At 28.8% G+C, this 17,683-nt stretch overlaps 1 long non-coding RNA gene and 1 pseudogene across 3 annotated transcripts; one reads left to right on the top strand and one right to left on the bottom strand.

Moving 5' to 3' along the window:
- Positions 1 to 4,289: 4,289 nt before the first annotated feature.
- Positions 4,290 to 5,051, bottom strand: LOC110009958 (uncharacterized). 2 transcript variants are annotated; one of them, XR_002284881.3, is made up of 3 exons: positions 4,811 to 5,051; positions 4,563 to 4,692; positions 4,290 to 4,488 (listed from the first exon to the last, which is right to left on the bottom strand). It is a non-coding gene; the product is annotated as an uncharacterized LOC110009958 (long non-coding RNA). The 2 variants fall into 2 exon arrangements; XR_016322292.1 differs by having other exon boundaries at positions 4,290 to 4,692.
- A 4,223-nt stretch (positions 5,052 to 9,274) lies between these two features.
- LOC105638236 (uncharacterized) lies at positions 9,275 to 12,879 on the top strand (annotated as a pseudogene). Its single transcript, XR_016322208.1, has 3 exons — positions 9,275 to 9,954; positions 11,355 to 11,770; positions 11,929 to 12,879. The product of XR_016322208.1 is annotated as an uncharacterized LOC105638236 (transcript).
- Positions 12,880 to 17,683: the final 4,804 nt, after the last annotated feature.

Genomic DNA, 17,683 nt, shown 5'->3' with positions numbered 1-17,683 from the left:
TATTCTCGTTCTAAAACGCTTATCTAAATTTAATCCATATTCTCGTTTATGGATCAAATTAATAAAATTTAATATTTTTAAAAAAATATTTCGATTTTTTTTCTTCAAGTGTATAATCAGAAATACTTTCAATTCAATAAAAATATTGAATTTTATTAATTTGGTCCATAAGTGAGAACATAAATCAAGTCTAGGTAAGTTTTTTCCATTATCGTTAGCTCTTAGAAATTTGGCCCATGCGCGGGAAAGGGGCAGATAGGGGTGTGCAACCGGTGGCTCAGTCTTCCGAAACAAAAAAAAACCGAACTTCACTTGATTTCTTAAACTGAAGCCGAAATGAAATTTATTTGGAATCCAACTAAACTTTTCAATTCGGTCTAGGTTGGTTCAGTTAATTCCAGTAGGTTTGGTCTAAAATCACATAAATTCCAGTAGGTTTTGGTATAAAATCACATATATTGAATAATTGAACTAAACATCGAGACCGAAAATATTTAAAATTTCAAACTAAACCGCATTGATATTCAAATAATTGAACCTAAAAACCAAACTTAATTAATCAGATCGATTTTTCCATATGGAAGTAATTCTCACGTCTTAACCAAACTTCCTCCCCCTTAGACAAGGCAAATGGAAGTTATTCTCACATGTTGTTTCTTCATTTCCTCAGTACTCATTTACTTAATATATTTTTTTATTTAACCATCTGGTGTTTAAAATCCAATTTTACAATTAATTCAAATTCGCATTAGGAAGATCTAAAAAGGAAAGCAAAATGTCATCTTTCGAGTATTTAAAGAGATTTTGTATCTAGGATTCCAATTTAAAACTTGTTATTAAAGAAGAAAGCACTCATGCATTTAAACTTATCCCTCAGGAGTTCCTTACTCACTTACTAACTTAACACTATTTAATTATAAATTTTAATTGGTTATAATATTATATCTTGTATACTTTTATTCTTAATGACATAAAGAAACTAATTAAAAAATGAATAGAAAATAGATTTTAGTTTAGGGAAGAATCTTTATAAAGTTAAGAGTTTTAACTCGTATGAAAAAGATATGAAAAATACTTTCAAGTGGTAGCCAAGCATTAAATTGAAGAAGGAAAATAATAAACAAGGGAGGACATATTGGTACCGGTTGGTTATATCAATTAGTAGAGAATTAAAAATGTGCACTCTTCCATTGGCTCGACATAACTATAAGATGGATAGTTGTTTGGTTGCTGTGGTACTGTCATCTACTGTTCAAAAAACAGTTGGGTATATTTGATGATGATGAAGAAACAATACTAATTGGACTTTAGTTTTGGTCGTTTTAGTCTTTTTATCATGATTAGGTGAAAGCCTGCACGTTACACGGATTGCCTTTTTACTTTATTATTATACATTGTATTTGAAGTTACTTTTTTACTGTACATATAAAAAAAATATTTCTAAAAAAATAACTTGCAACTTCAGATAAATGAAGAAGTAAATAAATAAATAAATAAATATATATATATATATATATAAAAACTAAAATAGGGTAAATACATAAATACAAAAGTCTTAGACAATAAGTATTAGTTAAGTTATTTTTGTGGAATTATAAATTTGAAAAACATATAAAAAAATTCATCTATAATGATGATAATAATAAATATATAATTATTATAAATAAATGGATGCAAAAAATTAAACTATTCATGTGACATCCTACCGAGTCGAGTCTTAGTACTGAGTCGAGTCTTTTCATAAAGTCGAGTTGAGTCGGGCCAAGCCAAACCCGGTTGGGGTAGAATGGGATTACAAGTGGACTTACTTGATTGAGAGAGAAAGATCAAAGTATGTGGGTGAGGATTTATTTGCATTAAAAGATCAAGCTTGGGTATTAAGTTATAGCCTTTTTCCACTTGAGGTACTATTTAGTAAGTTTCACATCATTTGTCTTGATATTTTGATGGTCTACCCGTGCTAATCATTTTCACTTTCCCATTTTCATCTTTATCTTCATCTTCTTCATCTCCTTCCTTTCTCCATCCATTTTCATGGTAGTTTAAGGCAACCTCAATTTTCTCCAAGTAAGTAGAATACCTTGAAGCTTTATGTTATTCAACCTCTAATTGAGCTATATTGTAGATAAGTTATAAGAATTTTGATGTGTATAGGAGAAGGGAGTTCAAAGATTGTAGAAAAAAGAAGCTAAAGAAAAGCTCAAGCTTTTTGGAGTAAAGGTTTGATATCTCTTTTCATTTACCATTTTCTTTGCATGAGAATTTGTGTGGTGTGTTGATAATGAGACAATATATTGCTTCATGTTGAGTGGGAGGACTGGTAATGGTGAGAAAACAGGGGAGAAACAGGGAAGGAAGTGAATAAATGAAGTAAATATTGAGTTTATGTTGAAACAGGATTTGCTGGAAATTTTACCAGTGACTTCATCTTGATTTTGACCTCATTTAATGATGGAATTAGGAAGTGTTATAGAAGAGTTATTTGTTCCTCTATGTGTTAGCTTTACATGGGTTTTTGAATCATCCAAATCGGAGTTGTATATTGAGAGATATGACCAAAAGAGTACAGACTATGCAGGCTGGAAAACGCGACGCGCGCGCGCGAATTGCATGAAGAGCTCGCGACTTGTGCCTTAAACACACTGACTCTCATTTTGCACTGTACGCGATCGCGACTTTCATTTGCGCGCTCGCGACTTTCACCTGAAACTCTCTGACTCTCATTTGGTGCTTTACGCGCTCGCGACTTTGCACTGCGCGCTCGCGACTTGTGCCCGATAACACATACGCGCTCGCGACTTTGCACTGCGCGCTCGCGACTTGTGCCCGATAACACACTGACTCTCATTTTGCACTCTCGCGCTCGCGACTTTGCAAGGCGCGCTCGCGACTTGTGTTTTCATGCACTTTTGGACTTCTTTTTCTATGCAATTAGATTCCTATGCTCAACTTGTATGCCTCCAATCATTTTACTACAAAATACAACATTAGAACATGTATTAAAACAACATGCAAGCATGCAAATGATGTGAAATCAAATAAACATTATGATTTATGAAGTTATGAACTATGAAAATGATGTTGTGTTATATTATTGACATACCAACATTAGGCTCCATTGAAGTTAGGTAGAAACCACTTAGATAAGGCTATGTCGCGACATAGGATAGCAGATCTGCACCCCATACAGTTTGATACTCCGGCTACAGGCCGTTGAGTGGATATGATTATATATGGGCCATAGCAGCCAAGCATACAGTATTCATCCAGTTTCATACAGTTTTTCTTATCACTTCGGTTTCACTATAACCTTATGGAGCCATACAGATATCTTGACATAACATTTCATGAATCATACAGTATTATAAACAGTACAAAGAAAATCAAGGTATAAGGAAAGGATCATGCTATATGTGCTTATATGTTTAATTATCCATATGCATTTACATGCTTATTTCTATCTATGTATGTGCTTAATTGTTTCTTTATATGTTGAGATATCCACTGAGCTTTATTTGCTCAGCGAGTTACATGTTTAACTCGCAGGTTTTGAGTTTGGACCGTAGAGAGTCAGCTTGCAACTGCTGCAGTTCATCTGTAGAAGACTCAGTCTTCAGGGTAGCTACTCATTTGGATGTGTATCTTTTGTCTACCCTTTTTATGGCATGTACAGGGCACACAGTTGGGCCCATTTCATTTTGACACTAGTATCATGTCTTGTAAATATAAAGTACATTATCATTGTAAACAACATCAGCTGATATTATATTCCATATACATTATGATATCAGCATGACAAGACATAAAGTCAACCAGTTTGTAGCGTCTCGGTTCGGTTCATTCGGGTTAACTGGTGGACCGGGAAGGGATGTTACAATTCAATCTAAAACTAAAAAAAAATTCAAAAATTCAAATATAAATATAGTTAATTATTTTAAATAAATAATAAATTTTCAAATTAAAAAATATCTTAAGTGATCTAATAAAAAAAATAAAAATTCAAACTTGAAAAATAGATATAGATAATTATTGTTAATGAATATTAATTTTAAAAATATGATTCTTTAGATATAATTTTTTAATATTTAGATAATAAAATTAAAATTTAAATGACAAGAATATTATTTTAACTATAAATGATAAGGTATCTCAATTTTTTTTATTAAATGTATTTATTTTGAATTTATCAAATTCTTTTGTTATTTTAAAATGTATTTATTGAATATATATATAGTAAAGAGATTTCTCTTTTGATCTAAATGACAAAATAATAATAATAATAATAATAATAAATAAATAAATAAATAAATAAAAATTATATTTATATTTCTCAAAGGAAATAAATAAATACCAAGATTGGGTGACAGTACTACAAACCGATAGTGCAGCAGCAGGATCAGACAACATAGCAATAGTAATCTTACATTTCTAGACCACAACAGCAGGACTTTCTCTAATGGAAGCACCAAACTCTACCAGTTCATTACACTACAAATACCCATTTATCAATAAATAAAATCTTCAAAAACAAAAGATTAAAATAACAAGTAGAAGAACATTACCTTAGTGAGAGTCCTGTTCCAAACAGTGACCTTGAAACCACTCTTCATCAAATTAGTGGCCACGGCCTTCCCCATTATCCCTAACCCCAAGAACCCAACCTCCATTTTTCTTCTCTCTTGCTTTCACTCACTGGAAAATAAAGAAAAATAACTGAAATTTCCAGTCTTCTGAAATCTCCTTCACTTTACAAACATTGTAATGATCTATATTATTATATATTTGTTAACAATTAAAAAATGATGGTCACCTTCGTCGTCCTCGTCCTCGTCACCATTACCCTAAACTATTGTTAAGTTTGCTTTCACTTGTTTTGGCTTTGCACTGAGAATTTGAATATCCTAAAAAAGAAAGAAGAAAATCTATGGTAAGGACTAATGTTTTGGTTAATATAATTGTCGCATATAACACAATAATGTAACTGATTAATTAAGATCTTTTGATGATGATCGTCCACCATCATCGTTGATTCGCATCTAGATCGTGTATGATTAAGAAGGATGTGTGCCATGTCAGAGTAGATCACCGTTGGTTCGTGGTCCAGTTTTATAGGAGCAGGCACAGTCAGCGATTGAATCAGCAGGAGATCTATGTCCGTGATTGGGTAGGTTCTGGCCAATCAGTTTACGCCACGTTTTTACGTTATCCCCGTTTATGAAAGTGCTTCTTGAGGTCACATAATTATACAACTGCGTCTCTCCTGTTCTCAGCAATTTTTTTTTTTCTCTTTTGAAGGCTCAAAACAAAATTTAGTTTTATTAGCCAATTGCCCTTTTTGACAAATTAATCTTATGGCACCCTCAGGACTCGTCGACCAAATGGTTCGCGAGCTATGTCGCTTTGTCTCGGATTTAAATTTCTACAGTTCTTTTGGATATTTAAAATGCTATAAACGAAAAGCTTTTTGAAATGTACAATATTTGAAAGGCTGTGGTTTGTTAACGAGAAAGCTATATTCTTGTGTTTTTAACTTGATAAATAATTTTTGTTAATATTTTCAATTTTAAATTTTGATAAATATTTGTTGTTTGTTTGCATGCTTATATATGGGCAAGGAAACGCCAAAAAACTATTAGTTTATTTATTTATTTTGATGTAATCATGAAATGCATAATTAAATCTATAATTTTTTTTTATGAATTATTCTGAAAAAGAAAAGAAAGATATAAACTTGAGAAAGATGGACGATCTGGGTCCTCTTTAATAAAAATCATGTTTTTAGCCCTCTCTTTACCCTCTAATTTGCACAGAATTACACACCATGCCCAAGCATATTTACATTGCATACTTGGCTTCAGGAACCCACCAAAACTTTAAACAATAGCTCATCAGACGAGTGAGTCGAAATTGTAATACACGCGCGGTTGCCATCACGAAAATGTGTCTAATTGGTGCAAACTATTTTATATGCAGGTGCATAATTAGTCCACTGTAAGGTCGAGGGTGCTTTAAGGTTAATTTGTTAATTTTCAGGGATAATTTATGTATTTGGCCAAATATAATTAGATCATTTTTTAAAAAATATATATAATAATAGATCTTAGCCTTTTTTTAAAAAAAAAATAAAATCATTGTGTAATGTATCAATTTAAGAATCTATAAAAAGAATGGTCAACAATCGGTTGAATTTTATGTTTACTCTTTAAACATTTAGAAATATTTGTTCAAATCTCTATCAGCTTAATCATAGCTTTTTCCTATAAGCTATTAATTAATTTGATTTTTTAAAATCAATCAACCTTCTTAAAATTAATTAATTCAAAAAGTATTTATAAATTAGCTTTTTCTTATAAAGTGTTAAAATAATAAAGCATTTTTTTTTTTTTTTTAAATATTGAGAGAGTGGATTTGAATCTATTGTCAAGTCATATATGACCTTACCATTAGGCTATCCTTTGGTGTGTAAAATAATAAATAATTATTAGTATATTTTAATTGTTGATAGAGAAATTATATTATTAGTAACAAGTCAAAGTAAAATTATTGAAACATATGTATAAATTTTTTATTGATATTTTATATCATTTTATTTTATTGAATAATGAAATAAAATAAAAAAAAATCTAAAATAGATTGTAACTAGGTAAACGCGTGGATTTTCTTATTGATACACATTATAATTTATGATTTAATTTATAATTTATATTTAATTCATATTATTTCTAGTTTATATAGCTTCTTTTATAATATAAATTAAAATATTTGCCAATCTAAAAGTTTAATTCCATTCGAAAGATAGATACATTTAGAGATGAGAATTGAAAAATTAAATTTATCAACAAAATGCGTGAGACAATAATTATTTATTTTAGCATTTTGGAGTCAATATTTTTAATTATCAATTTCTTGAAAAACTTCTTTTTGTGAATATGCTCCCTTATCCAACATAAGCTTTAATTTAATGATTTCAAATGGTAGTATGAATCATTTTTCTTGCCATTAAATAAAATAAAATGAAATCAAGAATTGAAAAAAGTAAAATTAAATTATTAAACTAATTTCAAAATTTAGAAAGACACCAAATATTTTCTTATCAATAAGGATCACATCCAAACTTATCAATTAATTCTTGCCTTTTAAATTCAATTATTTTTAAATCTTGTAAATCCTAACTCTTATTATTCAATAGTGAAGTTCAAATTCAATATAGATTCTTTAAAAAAAATATAAAAATATAAAAAGATATATAGTAGATGTAGAATACAGAAAAATAGAGTTAGATATTAACTCTATTTATATTTTTTTAATTATATATAAAATTTAAAAATATATATGATTAAAGAAAATAATTTATATTATAGACAATATTATTTAAAGATAAATAAAAAATAAAAGGTAGAAAATATATTCCATTTGAATAGTGGTAAAAATAATCCTGAAATCTACATAATTCTTCATAACATTTATTAATTTTAAATCAAATAAATCAAAGAAGATGTATATATAGATAAGATAATATTGATTATCAAAGGAATATAGATAAAATGAAAAAAAGGATAAAATTAAAAAAAAAATTTAAAATATAAATATATTATTTTATAAATAAATAAATAAATCCAACAAAATTATATATAATATATAAAAACATAATTAATAAGTTTGTTTAAAGTAATTTTTAAATTAATTTGTTAATTTTTAAAATCTAACAAACTTACTTTTCCAGATATAGAACTCTTTATGATAATGTTTATAAATATAATAGTAAACTAATTTGTGAAATATTAATAAAAAAAAAACAATGTTATTATATATATATATATAGAATGGAACTACTGCTCTTATTATAAGGCAATTACCAACTTATCAGACACAGCAACAGATGGAGGACATTCTTCCACCCATACTTTCTAGCTCGTATCATCTCTCAAAGCAAGATGAGCTGATTTGTTATACACTCTATTAACATAAGAAAACGAAAATTAACTGAATTGAGAAGCTAACCTTTCAGATTCCAGTATCTTGTTCCCATTACATTGAGAAGCTAAATAATGTTGTTAGATATATATAAAAACTTACAGTAAAACAAAAAGGATAAATTTATATATATATAATTATTAAATAGATATAATTAATTATTATTTGAAAAAATTTAGAAAGATTATCCAATGAAAATAAAATGCTGAAAAAAATAAAAAATAATTATAAAATTAGAAAATTTATAAAAAAAAAAAGAAAAAAGAGAAAGCTCAATCAACAGAATGTCACATCAGCTTTCTGCTGATTTTTTTGAGAAAAAAAAAATTGTAAAAAAAGAAAAAAGGAGAGTGTTGAGTAAGGTTTTTGAGAATTTTCTTTTATTCAGGATTACACACATATATATATATATATATATATAGATGGACAATAGAAACATGATATATATATATATATATATATATATATATAGATGGAGAATAGAAACATGATATAATATTGCAATTTGTTTTTAAAATTTATTTTAGTATTACCGTGTGTTACGAATAATAATAAAAATAACGCATTAATGCTCATGATTAAATACTAGAACTCAGTGGGCTGCAGGCCCAAGCCCGCTGAGTCGGCAGGTTCACTACAAATCCAAGTAAACGGGGAAAAGTCTTCAATTGTCCTTTTTTTTAAACCTTTTTTTTAAACTATTTTTAAATGAAAAAGAAATTTATATTTAATTTTTTTCGCCATTAGACATTATGCACAATAAATATTATACAATTTGCAGATAAAAATATCACAGCCTATTATGGACGGTCCATCTCAAAATAGGGTAAAAAATATAGAAATATTATATGGAGTTACAATAGTATTAAAACCTACCAAGAACAATTCTAAACTAATCAATATATTCTAAAGAATATATTCTAGTTATGAAAAATTAAAAAAAAAAAAAAATCATGTCCATTGACCATGCAATGAGTAATAGAGGCCACTCACATATATTCAGAATAAACTAATGAATAGGCAAATAATGAATTTCTTATCATTTTCTCAATTAATTAGGATTAGATTTCTATCTCAACACTTAAAGGTAAATTTCGAATAAATAAATTATAAATTAATTTTTTTGAGTATAAGCACATAAACTAATTCTAAAGAATAAATTCTAGTTATAAAAAATTCAAAAATAAAAAAAATCATGTCCATTGTACACGCAATGACTAATAGAGGCCACTCACATATATTCAGAATAAACTAATAATTAATAACAATAATGATAATGATAATATAAGTAATCTTTTCTCAAAAAAAAAAAAAAAAAAATGTAAGACACCCCATACATTGTAATTGCAGAGAAACTTCATGGTTTCTCCAATTGTGGAATAGAAATGCCTCTGCGGGCTCTGCCTTATGCCTACTCCATTATTATTAACCTCTTCTTGTTCTTCTTCTTCTTCTTTTGTTTCCCTACAAGCCATTCCCTCCATTAGTTTCTCTCAGCTCTCTTTCTCTCTTTTCAATCTTCGAAAATGGACCGAGGACTTCAAGAGATCGTCCTGAAAGGCGATATGCTTACCTTCCTTAGCCTATTTGAAGAAAATGAAAACATAATTAACCAAAAAATCCCTTCAGGGTCATCAAACACGATTCTCCACATAGCAGCGCTTCATGGGCATCTAGAATTGGGAAAAGAGATCGTGAAGCTCAGGCCGGAGATGGTGTCTGAGGTTAATGAGAAGATGGAGACCCCTTTGCATGGAGCATGCCGAGAAGGGGAGTTGGAAATGGTGAAGCTGTTGATAGAGACTGATCCTTGGGTGGTTTATAAGGTGAACGGAGATAATGAAAGTGCTTTGTTTGTGGCTTGTGAAAGAGGGAAGCTTGAGGTGGTGAATTATCTCTTGAATTTTCATTGATTACTCATGTCGGAGGTTGATGGCTTGACTACTTCTCTTCACGTTGCAGCTTTAGGAGGGCATACAGGTAATTATACTCCAATGATGATCATGATGATGATGATGTATATATCTGCACTCACATATATATGGATGGAAGGGCCGTTTTCACAATTATCTAACTTGTAAAAACTCATTTAAAGCATATTTGATATTAATTAAATGCATTTAAGATGAGTGGAAATATTAAATCTATTATCTAGTTTGAGTTTAGATCCAGTGTGGGTTTAAAGCTACCGCTACCTATCACCCAATAATATATTCATTATATATAAATTTTTTAAAAATTATTTATAATAAAATATGTTTTTTTCATTTTGTCTTATATTTTGGAAGTTGAATTGGAGCAAATATTAATTTAGCAGAAGAGCTAGGAGTTCATGATGAACTTTTACTTTATATTAATGATATTATAATAGATTTTTAATTTATGAATGTATGTTGTGAATTTTTTAATTCACATGTGGATATAATCAAGATGACTAAATTTTTTTCTCCTAATTTATTTATGAAATATGATTTTTACAAATTCAAAGCTTATTTTAATATTTCTATGATATTTAATAGTTTTATTTGTTTCTCTTAGTTTATTTATGAATTTAAAATTTATTTTAATTTTTCTATATATTTACTAGTTTTATTTTATGTTAAATGAATCTGGTGAGATACTAAATACATAAACAGAGTGAGTTTTATGGATGCTCAATTCACCCCAATCCGTTTAAAGTAAATTTAAATATTATTTTAAATAATTTGGACGAGCATAAATATTAAAATTTTAGACAGATTTTGATATTAATATTTTAAAAGAAATTTTTAAATCAATTTGGAAGCGATATAAGCAACTTGCTCAATCTCTATCCCTACTCATGCACTGATGCACACAGTAAATAAAGGGTATGAATTATGAGTTTTGACTAAAAACAGTTCAAAACATTTTTAAAATGTACTTGGAAGAATGCAGCTGGATTCCACCGACTGCCTCCATCCATACAGACACAGTACACAATTAATAGCTGGCGCAGAAAAGTAAGCACCCAATTATAGTGTGAAACCAAGAAAATATCGTGTAAGGCCAAAAAGTATTTGGAATTTGGGTTCATAACAATTTTCCTTTTCGTTTTTGGATGGACCTGGAACTTAATTATCATTGATCGGCCATTGTTATCAATTTTTCTTTTTTTTTCTTTTTTTTTTTCTGGTTTTTTAACATAATTCTTTTTAGTTCAATTGTTTGCAGTTGCCACCACAATCATGCTTTCACACCCTATTTTCAGGGAAATTTTCTTTTTAATTAAAATAATACTACTTTTTCTTAATTTTAATTTCCTTTTTGATTATCGTTAATTTCATTTTGGAATGCTATAATATATAGATCCTGCTCATGTAATGTCTAAATAATGTTTTTTTTTTTTTTTTTTCTCTCAGAAATTGTTAAGGAAATCTTGAAAATAAGGCCAGATTTTGCATGGAAGAAGGACAAGAACGGGTGCACTCCTCTACACTTGGCTTGCAGCAAAGGCCATCTCAAGACAACCAGAGAATTGCTAAGATTTGATGCAGACCTTTCTTCTTTACAAGATAACATTGGTCGTACACCTCTCCATTGGGCTGCAATCAAAGGCCGGGTCGGCATCATCGACGAGATTCTATCAGTAAGCCGTGAATCTGCTGAGATTATAACTAAAAATGGAGAGACAGTCATTCATTTGGCAGTTAAAAACAACCAGTTTGATGCTATTAAGTACCTGATGGAGAATCTCAACATCACAGAGCTTATTAATAAGCCCGATAATGATGGCAATACTGCTTTGCATCTAGCAACTGCTGGAAAACTTAGCACTGTGAGACTCTCTTTTTCTTCTCATCTATAACTCCTTTTTTAAGCATGAGAGTAATTTGGCTTCTCGATTCTTGATTGTCTCTCCCATTAGTGTTTTTTCACAGATCGAAACCCTAATCTTGCAGTATCCTTTGCTCTTTTGATTTGATTTGAGAGCAGATGGTGATCTACCTACTGAAAATGAACGCCGACGTGAATGTTATAAACCGCAAGGGACAAACTGCACTAGACGTAGTTGAGTCAGACGTCGGCAACTCTGGAGCGCTCGTGATTATACCAGCAATACTAGATGCAGAAGGCAAGAGAGGTGACCAAATGCCACCAATTTCCAGAGAAATTCAACAAATACAAAACACAGGAAACACCTCTAATAACGTACAAATTTCATCTCCAAATCCTCCCAATCCCCATCGCCACCACCGCTGCAAGCATCGCCGCCGGGAAAAACAGTTAGAAGTCCAAAGCGAAGGTCTACGTAATGCACGTAATACAATTATTATCGTCGCAGTTTTGATTGCCACCGTTACATTCGCAGCCGGCATAAACCCGCCTGGTGGGTTTAACCAAACAACAGGAAAAAGTATGGTGGGGAAGCATACTTCTTTTAAGGTTTTCGTGGTATGTAATATTCTAGCATTGTTTCTGTCACTAGGGGTTGTTATTTTCCTAGTCAGCATTATCCCTTTTCGACGAAGATCGATGATGAAATTATTGGCAGTGACACATAAAGTGATGTGGGCGTCCACCTCATTCATGGCGGCCGCTTACATTGCCGCCATGTGGACAATATTGCCACATGGACAAGGGTGGGGTGCGGTGTGGGTTTTGGTGGCAATGGTGGGTATAGGAGGAGGAAGCACAATGGCAATTTTTGTGGGTTTAGGGTTTTTGTTCACGAAACATTTGGTTAGGAAATGGGAATGGAGAAAAAGAAATAAGGAAAAGAGAAAAAATGAAAGCCCAAGTAGTAGTATTAGTCGCTTAGAAGAAATGAAGGTTATTAAAAGAGGTAGTTGTGAGACTACTAGTAATTCAGATGTTGATAGCTCTGACCAAGGTGGTTACCACTTGTATTAATTACTTAATTAATTAGATTTAATTAATTAGTAATTATGTAGTTCTAGATTTAATTTATTGGTTAGATAGGTAGCCTTGTGAACCTGGCCATCATCAGATCAAGATGAGGGACCAACATTGAAACAAGCACTGTCCTGCACAATGGCTAATTAACCCAGTAACCTATTGATAGGTGCTGGAAGACACATCACCATGCAATGTGTATTGGACCATCTGATTCTGAACCCTCACTAGCATATAGTTCCAACATAGAGAACGAGGCCCCTTCCGTGTCTTTGTTTTGTGTTACTATAGCGTCTATTCTCGTTCTAAAACCCATATCTAAATTTAATTTATATCTTCATTTATAGATCAAATTAATAAAATTTAATATTTTTTAAAAAGTATTTCGACTTTATTCTTTTTTCTCTAAGTGTATAATCAGAAATACTTTCGATTCAATAAAAATATTGAATTTCATTAGTTTGGTCCATAGGTGGGAACATAGATAAGTCTAGGTAAGTTTTTTCCATTATGAATAGCTCTTAGAAATTTGGCCCATGTGTAGGACAGGGGCAGATAGGGGTGTCCAACCAGTGGTTCAGTCTTCCGAAACGAAAAAAACCGAACTTCACTTTTTTTTCTTAAACTGAAGCCAAAATGAAATTTATTTGGAATCCAACAAAACTTTTCAATTCGGTCTAGGTTGGTTCAGTTAATTCCAGTAGGTTTGGTCTAAAATCACATAAATTCCAGTAGGTTTTGTTATAAAATCACATATCTTGAATAATTGAACTAAACATCGAGACCGAAAATATTTAAAATTTCAAACTAAACCACATTGATATTCAAATAATTGAACCTAAAAACCGAACTTAATTAATCAGATCGACTTTTCCATCTTAACCAAACTTTTCTCAGCCTTAGACAAGGCAAATGGAAGTAATTCTCACATGTTGTTTCTTCATTTCCTCAGTACTCATTCACTTAATATATTTTTTTTTTTGATTTAGCCATCTAGTGTTTGAAATCCAATTTTAAAATGAATTCAAATTCGCATTAAGAATGCCCAAACAGAAAAGAAAAATGCCATCTTTCGAGTGTTTAAAGAGATTTTGTATTCAAAATTTCAATTTAAAACTTGTAGTTAAGGAAGAAAGGACTCGTGCATCTCATCTTATCCATCGAAAGTTCCTTATTCACTTACTAACTTAACACTATTTAATTATAAATTTTAATTGTTTATAATATTATATCTTGTATACTTTTATTCTTAATGACATAAAGAAACTAATTAAAAAATGAATAGAAAATAGATTTTAGTTTAGGGAAGAATCTTTATAAAGTTAAGAGTTTTAATCCGTAGAAAAACATAGGTAGTCGGGAAATTAGCCTCGTATGAAAATGACATGAAAAATACTTATAGAAAAAAGAATTCAACTAAAGAAAAGATTTTGAAAATTAATTACCAGAAATAAATAAATAAAATACTTTCAAGTGGTAGCCAAGCATTAAATTGAAGAAGGAAAATAATAAACAAGGGAGGACATATTGGTACCGGTTGGTTATATCAATTAGTAGAGAATTAAAAATGTGCACTCTTCCATTGGCTCGACATAACTATAAGATGGATAGTTGTTTGGTTGCTGTGGTAGTGTCATCTACTGTTCAAAAAACAGTTGGGTATATTTGACGATGATGAAGAAACAATACTAATTAGACTTTAGTTTTGTTTGTTTTAGCCTTTTTTTTTTTTTCATAATTAAGTGAAAGCATGCGCGTTGCGCAGATTGTTTTTTTATTTTATTATTGTACATTGTATTTGAAGTTACTTTTTTACTGTACATATAAAAAAATATTTTTTAAAAAATAACTTGCAACTTCAGATAAATGAAGAAGTAAATAAAAATATAATATATGTATATATAAACTAAAATAGGGTAAATACATAAATACAAAAGTCTTAGACAATAAGTATTAGTTAAGTTATTTTTGTAGAATTATAATTTTGAAAAACATATAAAAAAAATTCATCTATAATGATGATAATAATAAATATATAATTATTATAAATAAATGGATGCAAAAAATTAAACTATTCAATCTAAAACTAAAAAAAAAATTCAAAAATTCAAATATAAATATAGTTAATTATTTTAAATAAATAATAATTTTTCAAATTAAAAAATATCTTAAGTGATCTAATAAAAAAAATAAAAATTCAAACTTGAAAAATAGATATAGATAATTATTGTTAATGAATATTAATTTTGAAAATATGATTCTTTAGATATAATTTTTTAATATTTAGATAATAAAATTAAAATTTAAATGACAAGAATATTATTTTAACTATAAATGATAAGGTATCTCAATTTTCTTTTTTTTTTTATTAAATGTATTTATTTTGAATTTATCAAATTCTTTTGTTATTTTAAAATGTATTTATTGAATGAATAAATGATAAGGTAACTATATATATATATATATATATATATATATATATATATATATATATATATATATATATATATATATAATAATAATAATAATAATAATAAAGGATAGCTTGAGAACTCTTTATGATAATGTTTATAAATATAATAGTAAACTAATTTGTGAAATATTAATAAATAAAAAATAATTATATATATATATATGTTTTTTTTTTTTTTTTTTAGAATGAAACTACTAATTTTATAAAGCAAGGCCAACTTATCAGACACAGCAATAGATGAAGGACATTCTTCCACCCATACTTTCTAGCCCGTATCATCTCTCAAAGCAAGATAAGCTAAATGATGAGCTGGTTTATTATACACTGTATTAACATAAGAAAATGAAAATAAACTGATTAAGAAGCTAACCTTTCAGATTACAGTATCTTGTTCCCATTGCATTGAGAAGCTCAAAAAGGATAAATATATATATATATATATATCAAATTTAATTGATCACAATTTACCATAATTATAAAATTATATTTTTATGAAACAACAATAAAAACAATTTAATCCTCAAAAAAAAAAAAAAAGAAAAAAAAGAAAAAAAAAGAGAAGCTTGTATCCAGATTTGGTAGTTCTTTATCCTCTTGCTTGCGGCCTAAAAGGATTGAAAGGAGAGTGAAAGAACAAAAATAAGGCAAAAATCTATAATACTAAAACTTAACACCAATATTTATAATTAAAAAATAAAAAATAATTAATAAAAGAATCATTAGCAATCATAGATTAAGATATTTGAACTTGAAACTCTGTTACTTACTATGCTTCTTTTGTTTTCTTTTGCAATTGAACAGCTAAAATATTTAAGGAGCTTATATATAATATGAATGAATAATGATTAGATTTCAAAATTTGATTTAAGTAGTTTGTATTATTTAAGTTTCAAACATGATCATGATTATTAAATAGATATAATTAATTATTATCTGAAAACATTTAGAAAGATTATCCAATGAAAATAAAATGCTGAAAAAAAGAAAAAATACTTATAAAATTAGAAAATTTATAAAAAAAGAAAAAAGAAAAAGCTCAAAGAACAAAATGCCACATCAACTCTGTGGAGATTTTTTTAGAAAAAAAAAAAGAAAATTTATAAAAAAAGAAAAAAGAGAAAGTGCCGAGTAAGGTTTTTGAGAATTTTTTTTGATTCAGGATCATATATATATATATATATATATATATATATAGATGGAGAATAGAAACATGATATAATATTGCAATTTGTTTTTAAAATTTATTTTAGTATTACCGTGTGTTACGAATAATAATAGAAATAACACATTAATGCCCATGATTAAATACTAGAACTCAGTGGGCTTCAGGCCCAAGCCCGCTGAGTCCGAGAGTTTGGCAGGTTCACTGCAAATCCAAGTAAACGGGAAAAAGTCTTCAATTGTCCTTGTATTAAAACTTTTTTTAAATGAAAAAAAAATTATATTTAACTTTTTTCGCCATTAGACATTATGCACAATAAATATTGTACAATCTGCGGATAAAAATATCACAGCCTGTTATGGACGGTCCAACTCAAAATAGGGTAAAAAATATAGAAATATTATACAGGAGTTACAATAATATTTAAACCTACCTAGAACAATGCAATTCAAAATAGGAAAAAAAAAATATTAAATGGTTAAAAATATAGAAATTAAGCTTAGGACTTTGTGGTCCCAAAGCGTGATCCTTATCATTTAAACTAAGGATCATTTGTTATTTATATTTATTTCAATTTCTGATTTTTGTAATGTGAAAAATATTTGATTCAATAAAAAAAAAAATCAAAAAGGGATGAGGTCACCGTACAAATTACGAGCAGGATTTCTTTGAATTTTCTGATTGACTCTCTCATCAGCTTCCCAATTTCGCTTCCAGGACGCTGATTAGTCCAACCTGACCCTTTTCAATTTCCTATGAACAGAAATAGAGAACAAAAGCCGGCGGCAAAGGAGGTGTGTGCCGGTACTATTGACAAAGATAAGAGCCCGACCTCGCCATATCTACTTCTGGAACAACACCTTTCCTTATTAATAAACCTTTAAAAAAAATTTTAATTTCAACCATTAATAAAAAAAACTGTCTGCTACGTTTGACATTTTATTTTATATTTTTTTTATCGACAAAATGAATTTATTTTATTAATTATTTTATATTAAGAGGGAGTGTAAGAAAATGGATTTCTTCTCATTTTGTCAATTAATTAGGATTAGGTTTCTATCTCAACACTTGGAGGTAAATTTCGAATAAACAAATTAACAACGAGTCGATACATAAATTTTTTTTTTTTTTTTTTTTTTTTTGAGGATAAATACATAAACTAATTCTAAAAAATAAATTCTAGTTATAAAAAATTCAAA

Source organism: Jatropha curcas, chromosome 8, assembly GCF_041381405.1.
Source record: "Jatropha curcas cultivar XTBG-Jc1 chromosome 8, XTBG_Jcur_1.0, whole genome shotgun sequence".
Taxonomy (NCBI): domain Eukaryota; kingdom Viridiplantae; phylum Streptophyta; class Magnoliopsida; order Malpighiales; family Euphorbiaceae; genus Jatropha; species Jatropha curcas.
Note: the sequence above shows the minus strand (reverse complement) of the source record. Positions and strands in the feature narration are given on the sequence as shown.